At 42.7% G+C, this 13,056-nt stretch overlaps 1 protein-coding gene across 2 annotated transcripts in view; it reads right to left on the bottom strand.

Moving 5' to 3' along the window:
- LOC126483819 (SET domain-containing protein SmydA-8-like) overlaps positions 1-13,056 on the bottom strand; it is a 188,944-nt gene that overhangs the window by 1,359 nt on the left and 174,529 nt on the right. The gene's annotated exons all lie outside the window — the stretch shown is intronic.

The raw sequence follows: 13,056 nt of genomic DNA, 5'->3' as shown, positions 1-13,056 counted from the left end.
TGTCAATTTTTACCCCTCTATCTACATTACTCCGTGGTTTATTAAGTTTTCAAATTTATACTGACTTTTTGATCACCTGGTATTTTGTGCAAATTGGCTGACGTATAATGAAATAAAGTCCACCACCGCTGTGAAAACGATGCCATTCCCATCTAGCGGTGAACGACACAGCTTCAATCAAATTGAGCACCGCGCGTTTGATATACGGACAACAGGTGGAATGTGCTCGGCGCAACATATTAGGTGTGGAAGCGTCTTAACGTATTCAGAAATTATTTGTTTGAAGGAAACACATCGGCATGATCTTGGTACCTTACACATGAAGGAAGAAATGGGAGTCACAAAATTTGTTGATTAGGCCTTCTACAGAAGATTTCGAAAGACTTCTACAGATGGGTGAGGAGTGCATTACGAAAAGGCAACAACTTCAAATTGCCAGCATATACTTTCTTCACGTTAGCAGTCGCAACTCGTGCTCATAATTCACTTCACAAATCCTTTGTGCAACGGAGAGTGACCCATAACTTTGATGTATCATAAAAAATATGGCCAATAACGAAAAGAACCGCTTCATCCTACATTAAGTGACTATAAAACGCGAAAGAATCTAATGTTTTTACCAGATATCTTCTCTGCAACTGCTTGATGTAACAGGGTAGAGAAAGGAAACCAAATTTCCCTAAATATGGTGGGTTTTAAGTTTTTATGCAAAAAGTTAATCTTTTCCAGGAAACTATTTCAGCAAGGTTTGTAACTTTGCTTCACTTACACCAATAAAGTTTTCCAGCACCGTAGCATATGACTCAGCTTTTAGCTTTCCTTCAATTAAACCCAGGTGCGGGTATGTTTCTTCGCCTGGTGGGGTGAAGTTCGCGACTCCTCCGAGTCATAATCCATAGGTAGCGGTCATCCACTGCAGTAGTAGCCCTTGGGCCGCCTGACCGAGGCATGTCATTGGCATTTCCTCTCTCTCTGTACCTCCTCCATGTCCGAACAATGTCGCTCAGGTTCACTCAGAGACGCCTGGACACTTCGCTTGTTGAGAGCCCTTCCTGCCACAAAGTAACAATGCGGACGCGATCGAACCGCGGTATTGACCGTCTAGGCATGGTTGAACTGCAGACAACACGAGCCATGTACCTCCTTCATGGTGGAATGACTGGAGCCGGCTGTCGGACCCCCTCAGTCTAATAGGCACTGCTCATGCATGGTTGTTTACATTTTTGGTAGGGTTTAGTGACATCTCTGAAAACAGAAAGGGACTGTGTCTGTGATACGATATCCACAGTCAACGTCTGTCTTCGGGAGTTCTGGGAACCAGGGTGATCCAAAACACTTTTTGATGTGTGTATGAGAAAGTGGCGATATTCAGTTACCTAATCGTGTTCTCCGATTTCTATTAATAACTCTAGGCAGCGGCCGTAAACAACATTATCGCTACGCAGACGAATCATCCGGGAGCACATATTTAGTACTATCTGTGCAAAGCCGGGCTGGGTCGCTAGTAGTAATGTAAATTACATCATAAATTACAAAAATGTGACAGATACTGTTCGCCTTCAGGTTATATTATACTATTGCTCCCAACTGCGCTGGCATATTAGTGGTTTTGTTACGAGTGATGGTGAGGAGATACGCTAGTAATTTATGAGTATCTGAGCATATAGCGATACAGATATCAACGTGTGTATGAATAAATGTTTGTAATGCTGGTATGTAGGTATATAATGAATAAGTTCTCTGAATATTCAAAACCGCTTCTTTTTCCACGTCTTTGATATTATTACACCCACAGTCTACTTCATTGGCGGTGATAATCTAGAGGAAGCAAAGAGCCAGTTCTTTGGTAAATCTGACCTCGATTCGTGAAAGTAGACCAAAAACATAGCATTTTGACTGCTGTATGAACAGCAAATGAAGTCATCTGAAAGCATGCATTATATAGGGTGTTTCAAAAAGAATATACATATTACAAAGTATTGTTTTGTTGAAGCTATCGATCGCTCGCTGCGCGTCGGCTCGGCTCTTGGAGAAACGAAAACATAGTCTAGTTTATATTAATAGCCGCTGGATGTCTCGTCTTCTGTTTTGCTTGGTAACCGTCATATTTTTAAAATGGCTACTCCTCAGCAGAAATAATTTTGTGTTCTGGAGTTTGCGAAGTGTAATTCCGTGATTACAGTACCAAGACGTTTCAGGTTGAAGTGCCAAATTGATCCTCCGAATGGGTGGAACATTCGTAGATGGTATCGACAGTTTCTAGATACAGGATGTGTATGTAGAGGAAGAGTCCTGGCCGCCCTCGTGTTCCCGAAGAAAATGTTGCACGAATTCGAACTGCTTTCCAACGTAGTCCTTCAAAATCAACCCGTCGTGCCAATTGGGAGTTGCAGTTGCCTACAACAACAATTTGAAGTGTTTTGAGACGTCGGTTGGTTATGAAGCCGTACATGTTACAGCTGTTACAAGCTCTGCGTGCTGATGACAAACGCAAACGTGTGGCATTTTGTAACGAGTTCCTTGATGCTATTGACAATGATAACACTTTCGCACAACGCATCGTGTTCAGTGATGAAGCGACTTTCCACGTTCGTGGAAAAATGCATTAATTTTATACACAAGAAAGGAGATAGGTCGAATGTAAGCAATTATAGGGGAATCTCCTTGGTATCGGTGGCTTACAAAATTCTATCCCAGTACCTTCTCGATAGAGCACAGCAACAACTAGAACCAAAACTTGGAGACTATCAGGCAGGATTCAGACCAGGCCGTTCATGTCCAGAGCAAATTCTGAACTTAAAACTAATCTTAAGACATCAGAGAATAAGTGTCAAAGATGTAGTTTGCACATTTGTTGACTTTAAAAAAGCCTACGATTCAGTTGATCGTCAATATTATTCCAAGTATTAAAAGAACAGGGTTTAGATCTGAAAACACTTGCAATCATACAACAGACATTGATAGACACAAAATCTAAAGTCAAGTTTATGGGGGAAATCTCTGAACCCTTTCTGATCAAAACAGGAGTAAGACAAAGAGATGGACTCGCTCTACTACTGTTCAACTTGTACAGCCCCAGAAAAAAAAGTCAAGGGGCGTAATGTCCGGATCGGTGGATTGGAAGGAACGGTCCAACACCCTGGCCATCCCGCTCTCCAGACGTTAGCCCCCTTGACGTTTTTTTTCTGGGGGCTATATCAAGGACAGTGTCTTCGTCACACCAGTTGCTGACGTCGACGAACTGAAGGCTAGGATACAAGCTGCTGTGGATATTGTGACGGAACACATGTTACGAAACATCTGGCGGGAAGTGGAATACCGTCTTGACATTCTCCGAGCTACCGAGGGAGCACACGTTGAGGTTTACTAACGTAAGTGATCTTAAACTAGTAACACTAACCTATGTAAGGGCATCAAATGTTACTTATTATGTCAACCGGTTATTCTGTTATACATTTTTATAATCAGGGCAAGACTGGGCTCACGAGAGAGAGAGAGAGAGAGAGAGAGAGAGAGAGAGAGAGAGAGAGAGAGAGAGAGAGAGAGAGAGAGAGAGAGGGGGGGGGGTAGGTCCAAAAAAATTTATCCACTGTTTAAAAGTCCATAACTTGCAAACTAATTGACGGAGTTGTCTCATTATTGGTGAAAGTGTAGCTTGAAGTCCAAATTAAAGATATCACTGTAGGTGTTCGAAATGGTCACCATTAACATCCACACACAAACGATGCCGCCGAACACTGCAGCACGAACTACTGACTGCAAAGTATTCAGTTGGGTATTTGCACATGAATGTACGAGGGATTCTCGAAGTTCATCCAATGCGCGTGGCTTTTGTCGATAAACGACGTCATTTAGTGTTCCCCTCAGGTAAAAGTCCAGAGGAGTTATGTCTGGGGAACGTGGTGGATACTCCACAGCACCTCTACGGCCTATCCATCTTCCTGGTAGATTTTCATCGAGATACGCCCTAACACGATTTTGGTAGTGGGCTGGGGCACCATCTTGTTGAAAGTAAACTCTTCCGTCTCCACACAAGTGAAGGATGGCAGGTAAAATGGATGTCTGAAGGTACACCTCGCCGGTAACTGTGCCGTTTAAGAAGAATCGTCCAATCAAGCCTCGGTCAGACAATCCACACCACACATTTACTCCTGGAAAATTCACAGCTTTGCTTTGTCTACGTGGACGTTCAGATTGTGGCGATTTACTGTACCACTGAGTTTGAACTGTGCCTCATCAGACCACACAATCATCTCTGCAAACTGTTCATCGTTACGCACCATGTTAGTAAACCACTCGGAGTACTCCATTCTACGATCTGGGTCGTCCTCGTTCATTGCGTGTAGCAATCGTGGGATGTAGCACTTCCACTTTGCTGTCTTCTAGATTCGCCGAACACTTGAGCGACTCACTCCAGTTTCACAGGCACACTGCCTCATAGACTTCTGTGCTGAGCGAGTGAATTGTTGTAACACACGATGGGAGTTATCTGGACTTGTTACTGTTACCGGTAGTCGAGATCGTTGTTTGTGTACATCTTTAAGACAGCCTTCGGCTTCAAATTTGTCACGAATGCGAAGAATCGTTAAACGCGTCGGTGGCTCTGTTTGATACTCATTTCGCCACTGCCGATGAACCTCAATGTTTTCGTACTTAAAATACCACTTCAAAACAGACTTCCTTTCATCGAATGTAAGCCTTGCGCCAGCCATGTTTACTCGAGTAACTAGGTGCAACTAAGAACAAAACACTGACTATCTGGCGATTGTCATCTGACAAAACAATTCAATACAACGCTTGTGTGGCGATTGCCGGAACTACAAACTATTACACTACGAAAGATGAGACAACTCCGTCAATTAGTTTGCCAGTTATGGACTTCTAAACAGTGGAAACATTTTTCTGGACCCCGGAAGAGCATGAGAAATTCCACTGTTTTTCGCAGTACAAACTGTAACAGATGATTTTTCCCAAAAAATAGGCATTGCGGCAATGAGGCCGTTGATAGCGCGGGGCACGTAACGTGGATAAACCGCCTATACTCTCCGCTGCAGTGTAGAGTACGCCTTTCAGTTAAGGCAACCCGCTGAACATGTGTGTCGTGGTTGCTGCATTGCTCGTCTCCTCTCTTTAACCAAAATATCGCAGATAATGCGAGCAAAACGCCGTGGCTAAATGCTTGGCTTTGTAGTATTACTTGACTAAGCTTAAATTTATACAAAGGTAACGAGTTTAGGGAGGAAAACAAAAGCCACAGTTGAGGACAGGCTCTACCTGGCGTGGTGCCAATGCTGAGAGAAGCCGAAGTCTGCTACACAGGAAGGTGTGTGTAGCTTCTAGGCCATTTTTACGACCGTTTAGACGGACGATGTACTGCCCCTGTATTATTCAGCTACGTTTATCATGCATACGATGAGTGGCCAATGTAAAACTCTCGTAAAACGTTCACATGCCTGACATGAAATGTGGACCGTAGTTAATGAATAGGAGAACTGCTGTTTATATGTAGAAGATGCCTGTTTCTTTATTGTTTAATGTTCCCAAAAAATGCACGAAACACTTCTTTCGCCAGTTTTATTTTGGCCTCCCTGCGTGGCAGCTTAGACGGAAAAACCAAAATTATCCCCAAGGATTAAGTATACAAAGACGTGGTCATCGCTGTGTTATAGCGAACAGTTTGGCGAATTTCCTGGTGAGTTGAAGTAATTTTTAGCGTTTGTATTAAGTTGCTGCATAAGTTCTTAGCGTTTTTCCATAAGTTTAATAAACACAAGTTACACATAACGGAGACTTTAGACATCAGTAACGTATTCTCCTTCACTATTTGCAACAGTCTGCCAACTTTCCGATTCCGCGACGGAAGAAATTCGTTGTTTTGAGGCGAAGAACTCTCCGAGCCATGTTCGGGGCTCATTTTCACCTCTAAAGGAAGTTTCTTGAGGATTCCTCGATGTAGATTGGAAAAGCTGAAAATCTGACGGCACAAGATCCAACTCGACTCCTGCATAGTGTTTTCTGTCAGTCTAGTAGAATGCGGGCGGGCGTTATCGTGGACTAGCATCACATCACCTAGTCAGTTCTCCTGATCGCTGTTCTTGGACTGCGTCTACATGACGTCTCAGTTGTTGACATGGGAGCAATTCGTAATATACCACAGTGTTGCTGTTCCACCAGATGCATATCATCATCTTTTGTGGATACGCACTGGTCTTTATGTGGGGAGTTGCTACTTTATTTGAGCTCAACCATTCCTTTCTTTTTCTTACGTTAACGAGCCAATTGGTAACGAGCGAGCAGAGATGCACGTATGGCCGCCCGCTGATTTTGGCTTAGAGCATGCGGAACCCTTACAGCCGATTTTTGAATCTCCCTATTGCATGCAAATGTGTCACGATAGTGGAGTGATCACAGTTCGTCACATCTGCCAGTTTTAGAGTACACTGACGTGCATCATTGTGGATTAATGCGTTTAAGCGAGCTTCATCAAACCCTGAAGGTTTTCCGCAACGTGAAGTGTTAGTAATGCCGAAACGATCCTCCTTAAAAAGGGGAAACTATTACTTTTCCGTGCTCTGTCCAATGGCGTTATCCCCATACACGGCGCAAATGTTTCTAGCCGCCTCCGCCACCCCTCTACTGAATTCAGACAGAAGAATATGTCAGAAATGTTCCGATTTCTCCACCTGGCAATTCATTTTCTAGCGTTCACAGCTCCACTCACTGTCTCCAAATGCCAAGATGAAAACATGTTAACTCGTACAGCAACAGTGAACTAAAAAAAAAAACCAATTTATAAATAAAATCACAGCAGTAGGAAGACCAACACGCAAATCAAAAACGCTAGGAGCTTATGCACAAATCTAATAGATGCCCAATTCTGACATTGGCCTCCTTTATTTCTTCTTTTTGCTGGAAACTCAAGATGAACCAGAACACCACAAGCTTTCAGAGGTTGTTTAGGTATATCTCGTCAATATTTTGCTACGAGGAAACCACTGCATCTGTCTGCTCATTCCTAGTTATTGCGTTTCGTTTGGTTCCTAGCTCCAATTAGCTTTAAATCTGTGTTGTATTCAGAATTGTGCACAACAGCGCAAATAGGGAGAGAGGGGACACTAGCGGGATGTCGAACAGGATTTCAGCCACATAACATGTGTGGAACATTATCAGATTCCGTCTGCGAGTACTGTATTCTAACGTTCCTCATCCTTCACGCTCCATCGAGAACTTCGTGGTAGTGACTTTAAAAATCCGCTATGGTACTTCGAGTGGTGTCTACGAAACTTCAAAATATTCGACGTTTCTATGTAATATGTTATTTACTGATGAAACAACGTTTACAAAACACGGACGAATCAATCTTAGCAGTATGCACTACAGATCAGTTGAAAATCAACACTGGTTGAGCCAAGTGGATAAACACCGTCCTTCGCGTGTCTACATGCGAAGCGCACTTTTCAAAAAGCGCATCATTGCACTCTCCTTACGAACAGGACTCTAAATAGCCAGAATAATTTACAGTGTCTAAGAGATATGCTACCGCATTTAAGGGCGGACTTCCCGCTGGACGTCAGGTAATCCATGAGGTATCAACGTGACTGATGTCTCGGCCATTAGGCACGTATCAATACAAGAAGTTGTGAACGCAAAATATGGATGTCGTCAGATCGATCTTTCGGGAAACATAAAATGGCCGACACTGGCGGGCTTAACACTTCTGGACTTTAATCTGAGAGAAAATTAGAAGGTCTACAGGGAAACATCGACTTTTGCCAGAGACATACCGTGTAATATGGGTCAACGCTATGATAAGTCCACATGAAATTGAAAATGCATTATAGTTATGACAGGATCAGTATTTTGAGCACTCCCTTCGAATTGAGGCTCGATAAGCAGCGAAGACGTGTTTGGAGACGCCCCAGACAATGGTGGGATACCAACATGACTGTTGCCCGGTATATGGACCGACACCCATGTGTGTGAGTGTGTTTGTGGTGCCACTTCAATTTATAGCAATGTCCCTTTGAATATCTTCCGCGGCACCGTCACAGTACAGCGGTACGTCGACTATATTGTACGCTCCGGTTTGTTGCCCTTCATAACAAGCCACCGTGGGCTCACATTTCAGCAAGATAATGACCGCTCGAATCTGGCGAGAGATACTACTGCTCGTCTTTGTGCTTGCCAAACCCTTTTGAGTCTTCAGTCTTCTGACTGGTTTGAAGCGGCCGGCCATAAATTGCTCTCCTGTAGCTACCTCTTCATCTCAGAGTAGCACTTGCAACCTAGGTCCTCAATTATTTGCTGGATATATTCCGGTCTCTGTAACCCTCTATTACCATGGAAGTCGTTCCCTGATGTCTTAACATATGTCGTATCACACTGTCCCCCCTCCTTGTCAGTGTTTTCCACATATTCCTTTCCTCTCCGATTCTTCACAGAACCTCCTCATTCCTTACGTTATCAGTCCATCTAATTTTAAAAATTCGTCTCTAGAACCACATCTCAAATGCTTCGATTCTCTTTTCTTTCAGTTTCCCACGGTCCATGTTTCACTACCCTAGCCGGCCGGAGTGGCCGAGCGGTTCTAGGCGCTACAGTGTAGAACCGCGAGACCGCTACGGTCGCAGGTTCGAATCCTGCCTCGGGCATGGATGTGTGTGATGTCCTTAGGTTAGTTAGGTTTAAGTAGTTCTAAGTTCTAGGGGACTGATGACCTCAGAAGTTAAGTCCCATAGTGCTCAGAGCCATTTGAGCCATTCACTACCCTGCAATACTCCAGACGTACATTCTCAGAAATTTCTTCCTCAATTAAGGCATATGTTTGGTTCTAGTAGCATCTCTTGGTCAGAAACGTCCTTTTTCCAGTGCTAGTCTCTTTTTGATGTCCTCCTCGCTCCTTCCGTGTTTGGCTATTTTGCTGCCTACGTAGCAGAATTCCTTAACTTCATCAATTTCTCGACCATCGATCTTTGTGTTAAGTTTCTAGCAGTTCTTATTACTGCAACTTCTCATTACTTTCATCTTTATTTGATTTACTCTCACTTAATATTCTTTACTCATTAGACTGTTCATTCCATTCAGCAGATCATGTGATTCTTCTTCACTTTCACTCAGGATAGCAATGTTATCAGCGAATCATATCGCTGGTATCCTCTCACCTTGAATTTTAATCCCGTTCCTGGACATTTATTTTATTTCCATCATCGCTTCCTCGATGTGCACATTGAACAGTTTGGGCGAAACCTCATCCCTATCTTACAGCCTTTTTAATCCGAGCACTTTGTTCTTGGTCGTCCTATTATTCCCTCTTGGCTCTTCTACGTATTGTAGAGGGCGAGTCAAAAGTCGTTGGACACCATCATAAGTTGGAAGATTAAAGGGAAAATTGAAATGTGATTATGGGAACATAGGTTTGACGCGGGGCCGCAACTTTGGGAGTGAATGTCATTCATGACAGTCATCTTGAAATCCGCCATTTTGGATTGAAGTCACTTTGTTTTTTCAATGGGAAAGGGGAGTGTGTGACATCAAATAACACTCGCTTGAGCTCTGGAGTCGAGTGGTCTAAATTGTTATTGTTTATCTTGTACAGTTTAGAAGTTATTAATGTTCAGAGTTACCTTGATACTGACTCATGTCTCTCTTGGTGTGCGTGAATGGTTGGAAAAACAACTGCCAGGGAAGTGGATTGGTCGCCGTGGTCCCGTGGAGTGGCCGCCCAGATCCACTGACTTAACGCCCCTTGATTTTTGTCTATGGGGACATCTTAAGCAGATAGTGTATGGTGAGAGCACCCGTGATTTGAGACACCTGGAGGAACGCATACAACACGCCTGTGATCAAATTGCAGGAGGCACTCTCCTCCGTGTGCAGTCAGAGTGGCTGCAGCGACTACAGTTGTGCATTGCACGGGATGCACAACACGTAGAACATGTGTTGTAGCAGTCGGTATGGAGGTAATTTCCCAACTTTGAACATTAATAATCTCTAAACTGTACAAGATAGACAAAAACAAATTACACCACTAAATTCCAGAGCTCAAGCGAATGTTATTTGATGTGTCATACACTACCCTTCCCATTTAAAAAAATGAATCCAAAATAGCGGATTTCAAAATGGCGGCCATGAATGACGTTCACTCCAAAAGTCGCGGCCCCACATCAAACTTATGTTTCCATCAAGTTATATCAATTTTCCCTTTAATCTTCCAACTTATGAAGGTGTCTAAGGACTTTTGACTCGCCCTGTATATTACCCGTCTCTCCCTATAGCTTACCCCTATTTTCTTCAGAATTTCGAACACTTGCATCGTTTTACATTGTCGAAAGCATTCTTCCTGGTCGAAAAATCCTAAGAAAGTGCCTTGATTTACCTTTAGTCTTGCTTCCGTTATCAACCGCAACATCATAATTGCCCCTCTGGTGTGATCGTCATCTAACTCGTCAGTTTTCTTTTACCTCCTTCTGGATATTATTCTTATCAGCTACTTGGATACATGAGCTATTAAGCTGATTGTGCGATAATTCTCGCTCTTATCGGCTCTTGCAGTCTTCGGATTTGTGTGGATATTTTTCCGAAAATCGGATGGTATGTCGCCAGACTCTTACATTCCACACACCAACGCGAATGGTCGTTTTGTTGCTATTTCTTCTAATGATTTTAGAAATTCTGATGCAGTGTTATCGATTCCTTCTGCCTTATTTGATCTTGAGTCCTCCAAAGCTCTTTCAAATTCTGATTCTGATACTGGATCTCTTATTTCTTCTACTTCTATACTACTTCTACTAATACCACCACCACCACCACCACCACCACCACCACCGGCAAGTCTTTTCCACCGCATAGGGGCTTTCAATGTACTCTTTCCATCTATCCGACCTCCTCTGCATTTAACAATGGAATTCCCATTGCACTCTTTATGTTACCACCCTTGCTTTTAATGTCACCTAAAGTTATTTCGACTTTTGTGTCAGTCCTTCCAACAATCATTTATTTTCGATTTCTTCACTTTTTCATGCAACCATTTCGTCTTAACTTCCCTGCACTTCCTATTTATTTCACCCCTCAGTGAGTTACTTATCGATTCCTAAATTTCCCTGAACATTTTTGTACCTCGTTTTTTTTTTTTTTCATCGATCAACTGAAGTATTTCTTCTGTTACTCTTGGTTTCTTGGCAGTTACCTTCTTTGTACGTGTGTTTTTCTTACCAACTTATGTGATTGCCCTTGTTAGATATGTCCATTTCTTTTCAACTGTACTGCCTACCGAGCTATTCCTTATTGCTGTATCTATAGTCTCAGAGAATTTCAAGCGTATTTTCTCATTTCTTGGTACTTCTGTATCCCACTTCTTTGCGTATTGATTCTTCCTGACTAATCTCTTGAACTTAAGCGCACTCTTTCTCACCACTACATTGTGATCCGAGTATGTATCTGCTACCAAATACGCCTTACAACCCAGTGTCTGATTTCGAAATTTCTGTCTTAACATGATATCTATCTGAAACCTTGCCGTTTCATCGGGCCTTTGTCAAATGTACCTCCTGCACTTGAGATTTTTGAACAGAGTACTCGTATTACTAGTTGAAATTTATTACAGAACTCAATTAGTCTTTCTCCTGTTTCATTCCTTGTCCCAAGCCAATGTTCTCCTGTAAGAATTTCTTCTACTCCATCCCCTCCAACTGCATTTCAGTCCTCCATGACAGATTTTAATGTCCCTTTACGTACTCCATTACCCTTTCAATATCTTCATGACGTTTATCTCTTCATCCTCAGCTTGCGACATCGGCCTGTATACCTGAACCATCGTTCTCGCTGTTGGTTTGCTGTCTATTCTGATAAGAACAACCCTGTAACAACCGTTAACAGTAACACACACACACTGCACTGCCTCGATCAGGAAGGTTGCAGTATCTCTCCCCAGTTGAGAACGTTGGGAATTATGGGAAGGGCACTTAACCAGTTCGAGATTTAGACGATCTAACGCGCCATCTGGACAGAATTGTACACGATATCCCTCAGGACGTCGTCTAACATCTTTCAGTCAGTGACAAACCGAATAACTGCTTGCATGAGGGCCGGAAATAACTTTCTCAAATTGTGAAGCTCTTTCTCTGGAATCAGTCATCCTATTTTTCTGAAACCGCAATGGTTTGTTTATCTGTACTTTTAGATCATAGCTACCGATTCCCGTACCGTTCGGATAATTCCTTCGTGATGAGTCTTTTTTGCTGTCTCAGAAGGTACTTACCAGCCGTGCATTGTCGATACATAAGGACCATACCGTAATTATAAACTCCCTAACCGATGAAAACTGATACTTGAACTCGGAACCTTTTCCATTCGTGGGTAGTTCCTCGTACGACTTAGCTACGCAGACACGACCAACTACCCGCCATTACAGCTTTACTTTCGCCAGTACCTCATCTCCTACCTTCCAAACTTCATAGAAGCTCTCCGCCATAATATCCGTACTAGGACTCCTGGAAGAAAGGATATTGGGGAGACATGGCCTACCCTAGCCTAAGGGATTGTTTCAATATAGAATTTTAATTTTACAGTAAGTCCTAAATCAGTGCACACACTACTACAGAGAAAAAATTCAGTCTAGAATCGTGATTAGGTCAGATAAGTCACAGTTCTTCCTGAAATCAGGAGTATTCAGTCTTCCGTCTGACAAATGTAGAAAGAAAGCTGAAGATGTAAACGTTCCATTATCGATTAGATCTACGCAACCACCAACATTAACCTTTGTGTTATATAATTAGTAGCAACCATTCCTTTTAACAAGATAGAACCCCAAGGACTTCCTAATCAGTTATTTTCTGTTATATACACATTCCTTCGACACTTTAGAGAGGACAATACTCTCTTCTTGGACTGCTTATTCACCATGATCGGGATTTCGGCTTATAGTGTCACTATAATCTGATAGCTTATTACGAATTGCTACAATGAACCTTTTTAATATAGACAAGGAATATTTACAGACAGATGACATGAGAACGGTTCCCTCGTAAAAGGAAAGATGTACTGACGTACTTCACAGTG

Source organism: Schistocerca serialis, chromosome 6, assembly GCF_023864345.2.
Source record: "Schistocerca serialis cubense isolate TAMUIC-IGC-003099 chromosome 6, iqSchSeri2.2, whole genome shotgun sequence".
Taxonomy (NCBI): Eukaryota; Metazoa; Arthropoda; class Insecta; order Orthoptera; family Acrididae; genus Schistocerca; species Schistocerca serialis.
Note: the sequence above shows the minus strand (reverse complement) of the source record. Positions and strands in the feature narration are given on the sequence as shown.